This window comes from Berghia stephanieae, chromosome 13, assembly GCF_034508935.2.
Source record: "Berghia stephanieae isolate SIO BIC M18660-M18661 chromosome 13, UCSD_Bste_1.3, whole genome shotgun sequence".
Lineage (NCBI taxonomy): Eukaryota > Metazoa > Mollusca > Gastropoda > Nudibranchia > Aeolidiidae > Berghia > Berghia stephanieae.
In genome coordinates, this window is record NC_088372.1 from 788,892 (window position 1) to 802,334 (window position 13,443).

A 13,443-nucleotide genomic window follows, 5' to 3' on the forward strand; every position below is an offset into this window, starting at 1 on the left:
GATGTATCTAATCAGCACTTTGGATGCCCAAAATCTTGAACATTCAACTGTTCAACAGGCTCACTGTGCTCTTTCCACATAGTAAAAATTATACAATTTGTCATTTCTTTTATGTGTCATTAAAGTCATACCTAAATTTGGAATAACCCTTTGTTCATTTTCCTTGTTATCCCTTAGTTCATTTTCTTTGTTTTCAGTCTCCCTGTTGACCACTTCAGTATCCATAGGTTCTGGTGCTGATCCATTTTCGGGATTGGTTGCTTCAAAATTAGTGTTCTTTCATGACCCTCTCTGAAAAAGAACAAAATGTAAACGTTTCTGACATTGATATATATGTTTATGCACTTTATGGTCTTGTGGTAAGACTTTATCCACCAGGTGGGGGTACATTGAGTATGTAGACCAGACATGACGACAATAAGGCGCTATGACTATCTTGTAAGATTACCATCCAGGTAGTTTTATTTTATAAGTGCGGTTATGTGGTCTGGAGTAGGTCATACACCTTTGGACCAAAAGGTCTGGGTTCGCATCCCGAGTGGTGTAAAGTTGAGCCCTTGGAAAGGCTCTTTACTCACATTTTCCCACCTTATGTGGGTGTAAAATGAGTAACTGGTCAACAGCGTTGTCACTGTCCAAAAAAAAAAGTGTAATATCGCCTAAGTGTCGTTTCTCATCCTACATGTTGAGTGTTGCTGTCGACCCCTTGTAAAGCGTTTTTGCATGTTTAGTGGAGATTGCTGTTTATAAAAGATCCAGGTTTTTATTTATGATAAGAAAAAGTAAGTAAAGAGCTTTTTTCCAAGGACCCAACTCATTGCACACACAGTCACAGAGGGACTCAAACAAGTCAGAATGTCATACCCCGAGATCTCAAAGCTAAACATAAGACAATAAGCAAATAAATGCTAAATTTACTCCTTGGGTGGGGTTCCTGGCCTTCCATAGTGGGCAGGTACATACTGTGTCTTCTACTCCTATCCCCGTATATCTGTTTTCCAACTTGCATTCTGTCTTTGTCTTGGAATGAGATTACATACATACTTGGTTTTATCCTGGCTGGGAGGGAAACAGTCAAATGCATAGTTATTGTTTTGGGAGATGATATTTTTTTCCTTGTAAATCTTCTCTCTGTTAAAATAATCTGTTCTGTGCTTCTTTTTTTTACATATAATTATGTGGTTCCGATAGCTCAGTTGGTAAAGCACTTGCTTTACATGCAAAGGGAACTGGTTCGATTCTGGACCTATGTCTCTTGTTCACACAGTGGTGGCTGGTCTGTTAGGCCTTGAGTCTTGAGGAAAGTACTTTGTGATACACTAGCAGCATCCCACCAGAAGGATGACATGCACTGTAAAAACTGGAGTAATAAAATCTGGCTACATTGGTCCTATGGCTCTGAAAAAAAAAGACTACTTTTCCTTTTCTCAATTTTGGGGGTCGTGAAAATTTTATTTTTCAACCTGATCATCAAAATCAGACACATTGATCAACACTCACTATCACCCTTGATGATTTCAAACAGTAAAGCAGGGTTCAACTCATTTACCTAAACCTGCTACTGCTATCTGATTTGTTGAATTCAGGAAACAAATGTCATTATTAATAAGAAAACACACTGAGAATTTAAAAACCCATAGCCACATGAGATAACGGTCAAAAACTCACCCTGATACCATTCCCTGATCAGAATCCCTCACCCTCAGAGGTTAAAGCCGACGTTTGCTTGGTGTTAATTTTGTTCTTGACTTTGGATATTGAGTTCCAATCGATAACTTGACTGAGCAAGTTCAGGATCGGGGAATCTTTTACTCGGCTCACCATCTTTGAAATGCTGCAATTTAAGTTGGAAAGATAAAATGAAATTATTTGATTTGACAGCATCAGTAAAACATGTATCTTCTCTTGTTTTCTTGTTATTATTAGAAGAATAACAACAGTAACATCTATTGTCAATGTCTCCCACACTATTATCACCGTACAGTGAATATAGCCTTCCACACCATTATAGTGAATATAGTCTCCAACACTATTATCACCGTACGGTGAATATAGCCTTCTAACCATTATATTGAATATAGTCTCCCACACTTTTATCACCGTACAGTGAATATAACCTTCCACACTATTCTCACCGTACGGTGAAAATCGTCCACCAAGATATTACCGTACGGTGAAAATAGTCTCCCACACACCGTCAGGCTATTATCACCGTACGGTAAATAAGAGATAAACATCGTATCTACTTGTCTTAAACTGTACTAATAAATGAACGGCTCAAATAAAGTATTCTCTAAGTCTCTAAGATCGTTCTACTTACTTCTACAATGTTGAATTTGATTAATACTTAGACTTAGACCAACTGGCCGGGAGTCAAGACTCTAACTCTAAAAGTCAACGTGAAAAGTGAAAGAGAGAAATGATGTTTACCGAAAGAATCATAAAACAAACTCTGGCCAAAAAAAAAATAAAAAATCAATTTTAATATGATAATGATTGATATAAATTGTGTTGAATATCAACTTACCTTATAAAAAATGTAACGGTTCTTGTTGATCTTCGCTAAATTCAGCTGATTGTGAGGGCGAGCGCAAGCCCTGATCCATCGCTTGCATCGAGGTTTGTCGATCCACGGCTTGATAAAAGGAAAAATTCGTACGCCTCCCGGTCTCTCCGGATATCAACTGTCGCTGTCACGAAGGCCCCATTTACATTTTTTACTCATATTTTCTTTAATTTAAAGAATTCTGCATCAGGCTTAGTCTAAGACTACACAGCCATTACTATTGTTTATAAACAACCACCTAGCCATGTCCGAATGCCATATCCGGGTCAGGGCTCTGAGGGTGTGTCACGAATCTCGTGTTTTGATTGGTTAAAAATCTACTGGTTAATTATATTACTATAATACAATACCTGTTCAGAAAAAAAAATTGCTTTTCACTTCATTAACACACTGATTATAAAATAACTCGGCCATCTTGGCTATTTGCTTGAACCCATCTCCGTTCTGTTGTACATCAGCGGTGATCCATGGTGCAGAAGGTCGATCTGACACAATCCTAGATCGTAGATGCGCATGATAATCGAATACAGCACGGAGACAGGCATAGTAAATTTCAGCAGGATTATTGTGTTCCTGATGTTGGCGATTTTCAAGGTCCTGTTTGATCTGGTTGTTGAAGGCAACAATATCGATGCAGCCCCAGGTTACGATATGTTATTACGCGTTTCGGTCTACCTGGTTGTGGAATGTAGAAGGAGAATGTGATCACGTGGTGGTCAGCAATGCATCTTTCTGTCACTGACAAATTAGAAATGTTAATTCCCCCGGTAACTACCCAGTCAACGTTGTGACCCTTGATGTGTGTTGGGTTACTTACATTCATGTATGATTTTTGCAGATATTTTGTAGTGATCTGAAGTTGACTGGACATGAAGGTAAAATCTCCAAGGATAACTAATTTATTACAAAGATCTGCTTCAGTTTCAATAAGATCTAAATTCTGGATGAATCCACTGTGCGTTGACGAATTTCTACTTGATGGTGGAGGGGGGGGGGCGGGTGATATATATATATATATATATATATATATATATATATATATATATATATATATATATATATTGAATCGTGTTTGATACAAATATGGTACGAAAAGTGCTCGACATGTAGTTATGGAGCGAATTATTATTTTTAAAAAATATTTACCACAATGTTTGAGACAGTCTACATTAATGTTTCAGGCTTAATTTGCCATCGTCAGGACTGAGTTGTTTTGTTGACTGTTGTTGTTTCTTGAAGTGGTTCCGGTTTAAAGTTAATTAACAAGAATTTCCGCCGATGTGGAACGTTCCGTACATCTCACTTTTCGTGTTGAGTGTGGCTTCATGAGGGTGTTTAATTATAGTATATTTCTCTTCCAGGCATAAGCTACATTGTTTTGATGTTGGTGTGTATCCTGTTGCTTTAGATAAAATTTTCCATGAAATGTTGTGGTCTAGTTTGTTGTCTTTTAATTTCCAAATATGTTCGCTGAGTTTTTTTGATGTTTTTTTGTTAGTGTTAAAAGACAACAAACTAGACCACAACATTTCATGGAAAATTTTATCTAAAGCAACAGGATACACACCACCATCAAAACAATGTAGCTTATGCCCGGAAGAGAAATATACTATAATCAAACACCCTCATGAAGCCACACTCAACACGAAAAGTGAGATGTACGGAACGTGTCCACATCGGCCGAAATTCTTGTTAATTAACTTTAAACCGGAACCACTTCAAGAAACAACAACAGTCAACAAAACAACTCAGTCCTGACGATGGCAAATGAAGCCTGAAACATTAATGTAGACTGTCTCAAACATTGTGGTAAATATTTTTAAAAAAAATAATATATATATATATAAATATATATATATATATATATATATATATATATATATATATATATATATATATATATATATATATATATATATATATATATATATATATATATATATTTATGAGTGTTGGTGGGTAATTTTAGGTACGAAAGTGCTCGATAATGGTGGTTAGAGCTAATATAGAATGCAAATTTTCACTCACATTTTTGTGGCCGAGACGACTCGTTTCTGCGTTTTTTACACTTCTTCAGTCGGCGTAATCCATTGTAATTGATTACAATGGATTAAGCCGACTGAAGAAGTGTAAAAAACACAGAAACGAGTCGTCTCGGCCACAAAAATGTGAGTGAAAATTTGCATTCTATATATATACATATATATATATATATATATATATTATATATATATATATATATATATATATATATATATATATATATATATATATATATATATATATACAGATGAAGGTGGTGTTAAGTGTTGTAACCTTCAGGCATTCCATTGATGGATATTTATATTATTGCTCTTAATCCTTAAATGGTCTTTATGTAAAACGCAAATTCCACCACCGGGGCCGTTAATTCTGGGTTCAGAGATGATTTTGGACTGATTTTACGGATTTTGGAATTTATGAAACTGATTTGATTATGACCATGCTATTTGGTTTGGATTTGGAATTTATCACAACAATTAAAGTAATGTGGTCTACTGGTATGACACTTGCTTTCGGATCGGAAGGTCCCGGATTCGAGCCTCGCGCTCGGCGCAAAGTTGAGTCCTTGGAAAAGGCTCTTTACTCACATTGTCTCACCGTACTCAGGTTTAAAATGAGTACCTGACCGTTAACAGCTTTGTATTTGTCAGAAAAATGATAATATCGCCTACGTGTTAAACATTGCTGTTGACAGGAACCCCTTGTAAAGGGCCTTGAGCACATTTAGTGGATATGCCCTATATAAAGCTCAATAAAAGAAAACAAAACTCAAAATCTTGTAATTTGGTGGTGTTGTTTCATGTAATATAACTTCGTCTCCATCTGGGTTAAGCCGTGTCTCAACAATAAATAATAGGTCGCCGTCCGAATTGATAATTAAGTTGTTAATTTTGTGAGATTTATTACGGATTGATCTTGCATTAAAATGAATCAAACTCGTCTTGTTGCTGTGATTAAATCGATTATTGAGTAAAATATTATTGTCACCATCTGTGGCGTAGTTGCACATATATGTAATGGCTTATGATCGTTTTGTGGCTTTTTGATATATGGTAATGATATTCCATTGCATCGTGTTGTAGATGTTAATAATGACGAAAGCGTTCAAGAGCCGATGATGATAATTGAATGTACAACATCAAGACATTCAAATAAAATTCCATATTCAAAGTTTCATTTCTTACAGCTTTAATTATTGTGATAAATTCCAGATCTAAACCAATTAGCATGGTCATAATTCAATCATTTCATAAATTCTAAATCCGTAAAATCATTCCAAGTGTAAAGTAATTTTGCCTAAGTCTTCTTCTTCTTCTAGGTTCCATGCCTGGTCCAGGCTTCGGATACTGCATGAATTATCTCTCTCCATTCCTCCCTGTCTCTTGCCTTTTCAAACAGCTCTTGGATTGTTAGGCTGGTGAAGCCCTTCAGTTGGTCTATGAGTGTTTTTCTTTGTCTCCCCGGGCTCGTTTACCAGGTATTTTTCCACAACTTGCCAGGTATTCATTCTTATCTTTCCTTACTATGTGTCCGAAAAAGGATAGTTGTCGATCCACTATTAAGGGCATTAGTTTCCTTTGTTGGTATGTTTGTTTTAGCACTTCTTCGTTCGTTTTGTGTGCAGTATACGATATTCTCTGCATCCTTCTCAAGCACCACATTTCAAAAGCTTCAATGTTCTTTTGTGTTTCTGCATTTGTAGTCCAGCTTTCGCATCCGTATAACAAGATTGGCCACACGTAGCACTTCAAGACTCGGAATCTAATCCCGAACGACATCTGTTTGTTTTTCAAAATGTTTCCCAGGTCCATGAAGGCCTGTTTGGCTTGAGTTATTCTTGCTCGTATGTCTCGTTTACATCTTCCATCTGTTGTCACTATTGAACCTAGGTATTTAAGACTTTCTACGTTGGTAAGTTGCTCGCCGTGAATCGTTATATTGCAGGTGTTGTTGTTTTCGGGTTTTTCTGTATTACCATGCATTCCGTTTTGGTGATATTCACTTCCATTCCCTTGGCTTCACTATCTACTACCACTTTTTCAACAATCTTTTGAAGTTGGATTTCTGATGTTGCAATGAGTACCGTATCGTCTGCGTATCTTATATTATTTATGTTGTGACCTCCCACTTTTATTCCCTCCATATTATTTATGCCCCTCATGATTGTTTCTTGGTATAGATTAAACAGATCTGGTGAGGCAACACACCCTTGACGGACTCCTTTCTTAATAGGAATGGAATTTCCTGTAGAGTTTCCGATTTTGATAGATGCCTGCTGGGTGTAGTATAATGTTTGCATGAGTCTGAGGTCTTTCTCATCAGCGCCAATGGAGTGCAGTTGTTTTAGTATTTCTTCGTGGCGTACTCTATCAAAAGCTTTTTTGTAGTCGACAAAACAGAGGTATAGTGGGGTCTGAACCTGTATAGCTCTTTCACTTAAAACACGGAGGAGGTATATTGCGTTCCTTGTCCTCTGTCAGGTTGGAATCCATATTGTTCTTCTGCGATTTCGGGGTTAATCTTATTCCTTAGCCTGTTGATAATTATACGCAACAGTATTTTGTTGATGTGGCTTATTAAACTTATAGTTCTAAAATTTTCGCATCTGACTGCACCTGCTTTCTTTGGTATTGCTATGAAAATAGAGTTACAGAGATCTTCTGGAATTTTCCCAGTATTGTATATATTGTTGAATAATATGTGAAGTTCATCAATTGCTAGATCTCCTAGGCTTTTTAATACCTCTACAGATATTTCATCAGGGCCTGTTGCTTTACCATCCCTCATTCGTTCCATGGCATGTTCAATTTCACTTTTGGTGATGTTTGGTCCGCTTAATGGTTCTTTGAATTTCAGTGGTGGTTCATTTCTATTTGGATCATTGTACAGTTCGCCTATGTATTCTACCCATCGGCTTTCTATATGTTGTTCTTCAAATAAGTAAATAAATAAATTGCCTAAGTAACCATTTTCAATTTCCGTGGAATATTTCTAAGTCCATAAAATAAAGATTGTTAGTAGATGTTAACTCTCCCGACGGATTATCACCTTGTCGTGGTGGGAGGGCTTGCGTATCTCGAACCTAGGACCTCTAATAAGAGAAAAAAGGAGAGAGATGAGACGAAGAGTAATCCACCGGCCCTCCAGGAATGGGGGTTGAGCGTAGGGTTAACAATCCACCTCATAAAAAGCAAACTGTTACAGAAACAGAAACCAGACGTAAATCCACAACCGGCGGCAGCAGAGAATCGGAGCAGAATACTGGCTTCACAGCCACCGCAAAAGCAGCCGATCGCAAAATATGGAGATGTCTGCAGGGTGCCCTATGTGCCTCAAGGCCCGAAGAGGATTAAGTAAGTAGTAGTAGGATGTTAGATCTTGCAGCATACTAGGAACGTGCAGCTGACAGTGAAGTAGAATCGAATTTAGATGCAATTTAGAATCCAGAACAGAATCCAAAATGAAGAGTGAAAAATACCCTATTTTATCCCTTATAGTAACTGTACTCACAATTCCTTCAAACCACAACTTCTACTAATTTTGACAGTTCCTTGTCAGTCTAAAGTACACCCCGTAAGAGTAAGAGGTAATTATATTCTACCTGAATCGTCCTAAACCCTTAATATTAATGCTAAACCCCGCCTTTTTGATATAATATTACTTTTGGTAAACGTCAGATTTTACATTCATTACGCCCAAATAACAAATATCAACTATAATTTGATGCTTTTATCACCAAATACCAAGTAACACCGATCAAAGAACGTCATTTTCTAGTACTCAATATAATGAAGAGTACTTTTAACATTGGAACACAAAACTGTCATAACCCACTAAATAATGACCAAGTTTAACTGATATACAAGCACCCTGAACTCATTAAAACCACTTAGAACCCTTATCGAACTTTTTGCATAAACTAACTCTCTTACACATCATCATATTGTGAAGTGTTCAGAGTAAGGCCAGTTGGGATGGTTGATGGACCGAGATGACTTCTTTTAATAGTGATCAGTGTCACTTCGAAGCACAGATGGCGTGCTTAGACTTCTTTGACTTATATATAGTATGCGCTTGGCTAAGAAGCTCCCAACTTTGTCATCCGGAAGTATAACGAACCAGAACACAAAACTATGTGTAACCTTGAACGTTTATAGTCTGGTTAATAGATAGTGTGCGCTTGGCTAAGAAGCTCACAACTTTGCCATCCGCAAGTATAACGGACCAGAACACAAAACTATGTGTAAACTTGGACGTTTATAGTCACAATCAACTTTTGCTCCCCACTTGTGTTGAATCATTATAAGAGAGTAAGCTTATGCAAAAGATATTCCAAGAATTTCAGTGTAAAATGGTCAATTCTATATCAGCAAATGAATATAGTGAGTATGATTCAGGGATATCAGTAAAACTTGATATGTGAATGATATGTTTGAGACAGTGTTATGTTTTATGTTAGTAGTCAGGTTATCGTGTTGAGTACATGGTTTAAATTACGACACGAAGAAATGATGCGATCGGGAATATTCTATTTTGCGTTTGATTAAATCGTATAGTTTAAAATTATGAAATGACGCAGAAGGTGGTGAATTTATACAAATAGCTAGGCCTACATGGCGATTGGTGAAAGTTACAATTTTATCAATACTTTATTATTATGAGGCGCAAGATTACGTCGCAATGGGTTATATGAATATATGTTAAGCCTAAGGCAAAGCCGCGAGATATTGAATTTGAGCAGAGTGTATTTTGTTTCTGCGAATATTTTCATCATCATATTTTTCTCCTATCGATTTGCTGTTGTAATTGTAATCAATATTTACTGCGTGGTTTGAATTTAACATTTATATCATACAATGTGTAACTGAGTTGAAGAAGAAGTTATGTTCAATTGTCAAATATTAAGTGTGTAATCAGTCAGCAATCAATTGAAATGGAAGGAAGTGATATGATAACACCAATAATAATGATAACATAAACAAATTCATATTTCATTAAATTATGGACTTTCTAAGTGGAATAATTCGAGTTAATCAAAGGCAGAAGTAGTGTTTACGCTAAAACATGATACAGACATCACGAAAGAGGACACTTTCAAACATCAGTCATTACGGAAAATAGTACCGATTTTCTTTGTTTAGAACCAAGCTGCTCGTTGCTGGGCGGACGTGACATCAGACAATTGAACCCTATAGTCCCAGATATGGTCTGCCTCACTTTGGGGCCTGGAGAAATGATCCAGAGGGGTTATTGATGTATCGAATGGCGTAGAATCCATCTTTTGATAGTCCTTCCGGTGTGGGACGAGGACGAGAGACGCATGCGCACAACCAACATGACGTTCTCTCTCTAATAACGTTTCCGTCGGTGACGTCATAGACTATGGGTAACGTCCAATCAAGGGACGCTACTCTTCCGCTAATCTCATTCCCTATAGTAGTAATCAGGCGAACAACATTCATCAATTCTACAGATTCTACATTATATATAGTGTTCACGTGTGAGGCTTGGTAAGTTAAATCAAAGAGCGACACGAAGAAATAAATAACAATATGAAATTGAATGTAAGCTTCAATTTAATATACGAAAATAGATAGAATGAAAGTTTCGGGATTCCCCTTTATCAACAAATAGGATGTAAGAAACACTACAGGTGAATGAGATCATGTGGTAGTGGCGTTGTTAAGATTCATCTTGTTGATTTCACATTGATATGAAAAAATGTAGAATGATTTGTTTACTGACAATAAAAACACCTAACAGTACTCATGCCTGACCCCTAACTGACACACTTCGAATCAACGGGCCATGAGTAACACATTGGAAGTCGATTTCTGCACATTATTTTATAGAGCAGTTAACTGCATGAATAATTCCAAAAAGTTAAACGGTGACAAAACATACCAACAAAGGAAACTAATGCCCTTAATAGCGGATCGACAACTATCCTTTTTCGGACACATAGTAAGGAAAGATAAGAATGAATACCTGGCAAGTTGTGGAAAAATACCTGGTAAACGCGCCGGGGAGACAAAGAAAAACACTCATAGACCAACTGAAGAGCTTCACCAACCTAACAATCCAAGAACTGTTTGAAAAAGCAAGAGACAGGGAGGAATTAAGAGAGATAATTCATGCAGTATCCGAAGCCTGGACCAGGCATGGAACCTAGAAGAAGAAGAAGAATCGAAAGTGTTTTGTCATTTTGTATAACAGCTTGGGGAGGTAATTGCTTAGCAGTGGAAAGGAACAAAATAAATTCAAATATTAAAAAATCCATTAAACGCTATATAAATAATGTTGACGATGTAGATCTTTTATACGAGAAATTTTGTATAAATAAAATATCTAAAATATTAAATGACCAGTATCATCCACTAAGACCATCAGTTATTATGTCAGGAAGGAGTGGTCGCCCTTTCTCTATTTCAACGAAAACAGAGAGACACCGAAAATCTTTTCTGCCTTCCAGTATTAGGCTTAATAACAACAAGCAATAATCATTTTTTATAATTATTTCGCATTTTTACTTTCAAAAAATGTAAATATTCATTTATTTATTAATTTATTTGTTTTGCAATCTTTTCAATTTTCAATTTATAGTGACAGTTTTAACTATTTTACAGTGTTGAAATTATTCATATTATAAAGCGCACCTCTGGTTATAGAGCTGCTCCTTTTTTATATACATCCTATTTCCATTGTATTTTTATCTTATTGTGTAAATTATAACACGTCTGTACAAAAAATTTCCTAAACAGTCACGTTTTATCTATCATGAATGAAGGAATAAATTAATTAATTTATATAGCGCCTAGATCCACAATGTGTTTAGATGCGCTTTACAATATGCAAATAAAACAAAACAATAAATTAATAATTTAAGCATACAATCTATCATATTTGAATAGCATCAATCAATTAGTAATTTGCAATTAAAGTTGTTTAATCATGAAACTGCGCTGAGTATGTCACTCAATGTTAAAACTGTAGGCAGGTTTAACCCTCCCCTTACCACCTATTGCAAAATCGTCACATTTGTTACGATGCGACCGTCACTTTTCTCATCCAGATTTCATTTCTTTTTGTTATAGCTATAAAAAATTGACATTCTGTAATAGAGCACGTGTTATCGAACAATATTATGTATAAAGTGAGCTCGTTTCTTTTCTGTTTGAGTAAGAAATGTCTGTTTCTTTGTGTTGGGTGGGTGTGTAGTTTGGGGGAAAATTCTGAAAATGGCTGGAGAAGAGAGGGTTAAGGTTGATTATGCGATATGGATGAAGGGCAGATATCAGTATCGAAGTCCTGGGTTCGAGCCTCGACTCGGCGCATAGTTGAGTCCTTGGAAAAGGCTCTTTAATCACATTATCTCACCGTAGTCAGGTTTAAAATGAGTACCTGGCCGTTAACAGCGTTGTCTTTGTCCGAAAAAATGTAATATCGCCTAACAGGCGTCATGTCCCGTCCTACATGTTAAATATTGATGTTGACCAGGAACCCCTTGCAAAGCGCTTTGAGCACAATTAGTGGATATTGCTCTATATAAAGCTCTTTTTTTAATCAACATTTTAGAGAAATTAATCGAGTGATTTACTTTAGTTTTATATCAACCGTCCGCACTGAGAAACATTTACAATAATAAAAATTGTGAAGCCCTCCTAGTGTTTTAAAAAAAAGAGAATAAAGAGTTACTAAGGAAAACACCAGCGACTTAGACCCAGTAATCAGTATGGGTCGGATTGTGCTCTGATAAAGATCTGAACTAGTGTGTATGAAACATGCCAGACAAAGCAATAAAGAAAAATATAAGAAAAAAAAAACAATACCAAAAAATCAGTCTTATCTACTTGGGATCGAACCTCAGACCTTCTGATTACCGGTCAGACGTGCTACAATTGCACCACAGAGGTTCGCGATAGAGGTTCGTAATTTCAATACTCGCCACGAATCATTAGAAAAGCACATTCTGCAGACAAGGGTAGACGGCAAGAGAGGAAGAGGTAGACCATCAAGAAGCTGGGAACAAGATATATGTGAATGGCTGGGAATGACAACAACTCAAGCAAGTAGACTGGCGGAAAACCGTATTATTTTAATGTGAATTAGATCCTGAAAAGCACATTCTACAGACAAGGGTAGACGGCAAGAGAGGAAGAGGTAGATCAACAAGAAGCTGGGAACAAGATATATGTGAATGGCTGGGAATGACAGCAACTCAAGCAAGTAGACTGGCGGAAAACCGTATTATTTTAATGTGAATTAGATCCTGAAAAGCACATTCTACAGACAAGGGTAGACGGCAAGAGAGGAAGAGGTAGATCAACAAGAAGCTGGGAACAAGATATATGTGAATGGCTGGGAATGACAACAACTCAAGCAAGTAGACTGGCGGAAAACCGTATTATTTTAATGTGAATTAGATCCTGAAAAGCACATTCTACAGACAAGGGTAGACGGCAAGAGAGGAAGAGGTAGATCAACAAGAAGCTGGGAACAAGATATATGTGAATGGCTGGGAATGACAACAACTCAAGCAAGTAGACTGGCGGAAAACCGTATTATTTTAATGTGAATTAGATCCTGAAAAGCACATTCTACAGACAAGGGTAGACGGCAAGAGAGGAAGAGATAGACCAACAAGAAGCTGGGAACAAGATATATGTGAATGGCTGGGAATGACAACAACTCAAGCAAGTAGACTGGCGGAAAACCGTATTATTTTAATGTGAATTAGATCCTGAAAAGCACATTCTACAGACAAGGGTAGACGGCAAGAGAGGAAGAGATAGACCAACAAGAAGCTGGGAACAAGATATATGTGAATGGCTGGG